At 36.1% G+C, this 5190-nt stretch overlaps 1 non-coding gene and 1 pseudogene across 1 annotated transcript; one reads left to right on the plus strand and one right to left on the minus strand.

Moving 5' to 3' along the window:
- Window positions 1-665: 665 nt before the first annotated feature.
- Window positions 666-3782, minus strand: LOC137707873 (F-box/kelch-repeat protein At3g06240-like; annotated as a pseudogene).
- Window positions 3783-4736: 954 nt separating this feature from the next.
- LOC148689736 (small nucleolar RNA snoR138) lies at window positions 4737-4883 on the plus strand. The gene has a single exon (XR_015958870.1). It is a non-coding gene; the product is annotated as a small nucleolar RNA snoR138 (small nucleolar RNA).
- The last annotated feature ends 307 nt before the right edge of the window (window positions 4884-5190 follow it).

Consider the following 5190-nt stretch of genomic DNA (forward strand, 5'->3'; position numbering starts at 1 on the left):
TTTTTCAGTGTCTTTTGTTCAAGCTTAGATTATTAACCCATTTGATCCAGCTTGAGGGGGAGTATTGGAAGAAGTATGTCAATTATGTCAACTAGGCGTAGGTTGTATATCCACTGTACAAAGTTGTTAACCTAGTTTTAGGGGGATGATTTGATGTACCATGTAGAGTGGCTGTTTTCTACCATCGTTGTCAATCCCCTTAATTCAACGGATATCTATCTTGTTGATGTTTACTTTGCTTGTTAGCTTTAGGCGTAAATGAAGGAGGGATAGGAGGTCTTGTTCCTTTTCTCCAGCACATATATATTGGTTAGGTCTCTTGTACTTCTTTTTTGTGATGAATATACAACTTGCAAAATCCAATAGGTTCACTACTTTCTTTCACTTAAATGTCATAAACGACACCAAATTTGTACATACAGAGGACACCATGTGATTCGGGACGTCGAATAACCTTTGATTAGGTCTTGGCTCCCCACGAGCAGCCGCACGCGCCATCATGCGTCGCTACCATCATGCGTTGTCACGCGCCGCCACAATGACGTCATGCGCCGTCACACGTCGGTTGGTCGCCAGTGGATGCATGTACTCACTGCCGCGAGCAGCGAATAGACTTCACAGTTGATGTTGTCAAAGACGGGCCGGTCATCGAAAATCTAAGAAAGTTAACAAAATATAGCTTCGCCATCAGAGATTTTGTTAGCTCTAATGGAATCCCTCTCTACCACCGTGCTCGTCTTCGGATCTGCAGAAAAATCCATAAACCGGTCAGAGGGCTCAAGCTCGAAGTCAACAGATTTTCATCCAATTTTTCACCTAAATTTCAGGACGACTTCAGGAAACTAACCAAGGTTCAAATTTGAGCTAAGGGAGATCCGATCCACCTCGGATTCAACGGAGTTTGGCCAGAGAACACCACCAGCTTCTGGAGATCAAACACAGAGAATGCAGAGGTTAGAAACTAAAATTTCACATGCACGCAAGGAAGGAATATCGGGATTGGCTCGAGTCGTTCTCGAACACAGGGGTTAAAACTTATAAACCTCGATTTCTAACTCAAAATTCATCTACAGAGTTAGAAAAGGTTGTCTGGAGATCGTTGGAATGAAATCCAAGCTCGAGCAACGATCGAATTATCGACTTTTAACTTGAAACTCGCTAGAGAGCTCAAAGCTTCGATTTCAAATTCCTCCCGTCGTTAAAACATTAGTGCAAATTGATCAATCAACTCCTTAAGCCATGGTGATTCAGAATTTGATGGTTTTAAGTCGAGATCAATTTGGACAGAATCTGGGGGATAGTGATTGGTAAGGGTGGTTTCACAATGGAGTTAGAGAGAGTGAGAGACTAAGAGTGAGAGAGGGAGTTTGTTTCAGAAATGAAGGAGAGAGTGACACCAAGATTCAACTATGTCCCACTCAAATATTTCCCTACTGAAATTACTAACATGCCCTCCGTCATTCAAAAATTCTAACTCAAATAACTTCAAATTCGATTCCGCTTGCGCCCACGCACTAGTGAGTATGAAACTATTTTAATAAATAGGAACACATGAGAAATTAGAGTTTAACTCAAAGGTCCACAATTATTCAAGATTCTCAATTAGAGGCATATTGGTCATTTCACACTTCTCGAAAATAAAGTACATTACTCTAAGGTTCGGGTTATAACATTTTTTTAAGAATACTTCCGTTTTCCATACATATTTTAATTATTCGTTAAAGAGAATGTTTTTAAAAGTCCAATGTACAATACACGTTTTAAACATGTACGTACTTACTTTTCACGTTTAAACATGTATGTACGTACTTTTCATGTTTAATACACGTAATACATACTTTTAACATATATTTGAAGAATTAATATAATTAATTAGTTTAAACCCATTTGGTTACAAAGCACCAAAAAATTGGAGGTTGTGTAGTTTCAAAAATTGGAATCCCCTTCTTGAACACATGAACGCTTTTCCATATGAAATTTTCCAAAAATGGTGAAATTTTTGAAATAGGGCTCTCTTCCTTTTTTTTGTACATGACAATGAAAAAAAACTTTAGAGGACATAAGGGGAGTGAACAATCAAGAGAAAGAGATTGAGAGAGAAGGGGATGCGGAGGAGATAGACTATAGGGGAAGAAGAGGGAAGATTTCACGCGAGAATTTTGTTTTATTTTAATCACTTTGTAAAACTATTATGTTCAGTATAACAAGAATTATTTAAGTTGATAGCTTAATCTACCATTTGATTAATCTGAGGACTTATATGGAAAATGACCTCTATGGAAAAGGACCTCACGTCCTCAAAATGAAGACCTTAGGAGAGCAATTATGTATGCGGTAGAAGGTTTAACTTGATTATATTAAATGAGTAATAACTTTTTAGGCCTTTAAGAAGGGAATTTCGAAGAAAAAAAAAAGGGGAACGAAGGAAATTGATAAATTATTAATTCACTCCAAAAAGATAGTTATAGTACACTTTCAAAAACATCACAAAATGTGGAAATCACAAAAACTAAAGGCCGCCCATGATAAGCAAACATACTACAAAGGCCACAAAGTAAATAAATTTTAAAGGAGAAAAATGAAACTTTGCCCTCAACTCACATGATCGGAACAATACTTTCCACATAACTAAGAGCTTCGAACTCAATAACCTCTTTGATAATAGGAGGAATATGAAGATATTTGAGATTTCCGGTACTAGAATTATAAGAGAAGGCTCTTCCATCGGAGGCAAGCATAAGAAGCTCATCACATTTCCAAAGTGCCAATGGATACTCAATGCCTTTAAAGGGTCCAACGGTTAGGAGTTTTGTCCATGAACTCTTAATTCCGTCATAGTTGTCCATTACCCATATTTCAAATAAGTTAGAATCCTCACTTGGATCATAACGAGAGCAATAAGAAGTGATGGATTCATCATACAGAAAAAGATCATAAAACTTAAAATTGGATTCTCTCCTAGAAGGCAATTGTATTCTATGAAATATCTCATCACCTAAATCAAATGAAAGTATGTATTCCTTACCATCGCTTGCAAACCAATAACAAAATCCCTTCAAGTACACTGAACAAGAACTAGGATAAGTTTTAGTTGATATATCAATCTTTATCTCCTTCCAAGAGTTAGCAGCTATGGTGTATACCTCAGCCGTGTGAGGAAGAGGAATACTATGATAAAATGTTCGCTCATCATCTGAATACTCACAATTTTCTATAATTTGCACAACCTTATATTCTTTAGCTTTACAATCATAACCAAATCCCAATCCTACAGAGATTGTCTCCAATTGGAATTTTTCCTTGGGAAGGGGTACAAGAAGGCATGAATCGGGAAGTTTCCTGAATTCCCCGGTTCCAGGATTGTATAAAATAATAACAAGTTTCCCTGCTATTACACAGAGAATCCCATTGCAATAACCGCGAATTATTACAGGATGATGATCTTCCAATGGAAACAGTATATTTAGGTCCTCAACATCATAATGATGGTTGTGATGATCACTATCAATGGAAAGATAAATCATTGACCATAAAATTTCATATTTCCAACTTTTGTCCGGGAAAACCGGCATCTGAGAACGGCTGAGAAGGATACAAGTAGAGGATGAGAGTTTGTTGTCGATGGAATTGCTGAGGTGTTTGGCAACAAAGCTTGAACTATTGATGAGAGTGCACCAAGACTTGCGTGTGCATTTGAATCGCATCAGAGACTTGGGCGGCAACCTGGACAGGATTTCGACCACCTTATCTTCAAGGGTTTCACTTTCACGCACCTGGGACATTTTGAACGTTTTGTTCCACAGGAATTCTTTACACGTATATATATACAGGAATGAGCAACACTAGTTTGAGAGACAAACTAAATCAAACTCGAGGTTCAATTACTAAACATATTACCACACAAGATGCCAAAATCCAATAGTATTACAACACAAGATGCCATCAAAACAAGGAGTTCCAGTCAGTTTCGAGTTTAACGGAGGATGATTCGTTCAAATTTTAGTATTTTTAATAGTTTTATTTATACAAAACTAACCATTCAAATTTTACCTTTCAATTCTAAACTGGGTTAACTAAGAAAGGGAAATTGACATAATATCCACATATGGGCCAGTGTGTAACATCACATGATTTTAATTTAACAAATTCATACAGGAGTTTTAATTAAGAAAGGTGTTATTCCCACCCCAATCTCTTATCTTCACACCCACCTTTTTATGACATTTTTAATCACAAATTTGTCAATTTGTAAAATGACTAATAAGGACCTTAATTACCCCCTTTTGCATTACTTTTTTTTTTTTTTTTTTTTTTTTTATACAAAAGAAAAAAATGAAAAGTTTGGGCGTGATAACTCTCACTCTATGTTTAGAAAATTTGTCTCCCTTAAACCCTAACTCATCCTTCCCATCTCCTTTTATTCAAAGAAAGCAAAAAGAATGAACTTTCAAGATGACATTTCTATGGAAGCAGTAGATGATTATGTTTCCGTCGAAGAGGTAAAAGATAATTTCATGTGGATCATCTTGATTTGTCGACATCGTACAGTTGAAGCATCGCGTGACTTTTTATTTGATTTTGCATTAGGTTAGGGTGCAATTTGTTTCACATTTTCCTATATAATTCCTGGAATTCGTTTCCATTAGGTTAGGGGAGATTTGTTTTTTAATGAGTTTTCCTTGAATAACCATTTCCCTCTTTTCCTTTCTACGGTATTGTTGAATTTTATATAATTAATTGCCCTTCGAATAACCATAAGGTGAAACACAAATCTCACACCATTTGCTTCATACTGGGCACACATTGTTTCTAAGCCTTTTGATGGTGATGAACTCCATTGCTTCATCTTTGGTTCGTTTTTGAACATTTGGTTTCAATTAATTATTTTAATTTTGTAACCTAAGTGAACTCCGAAAACAAATACATTCATGTTTCTTTATTTTTGAACTTTTCCTTGGACGAGCCCTTGGAATTTGGAAAGGGGAAATGAATATGAAAAAGAAGACAAGGGGAAAAGCAACGAACGAAAACCCAGAATTCTTCATTCCCACCCTAGTTGGAATTTGGAAAGGAAACGGTTTTTGTTTTTTTTGTTTTTTTTTTCTTCTGGCTTTTAGAAGAGGGTAATATTATTTGTTTATATTCTTTTTTAAGATAAATTTATCTCTAATTATATATAGGGCTAGTTTA

Source organism: Pyrus communis, chromosome 17 (genome assembly GCF_041283825.1).
Source record: "Pyrus communis isolate YQ-2024b chromosome 17, ASM4128382v1, whole genome shotgun sequence".
NCBI lineage: Eukaryota > Viridiplantae > Streptophyta > Magnoliopsida > Rosales > Rosaceae > Pyrus > Pyrus communis.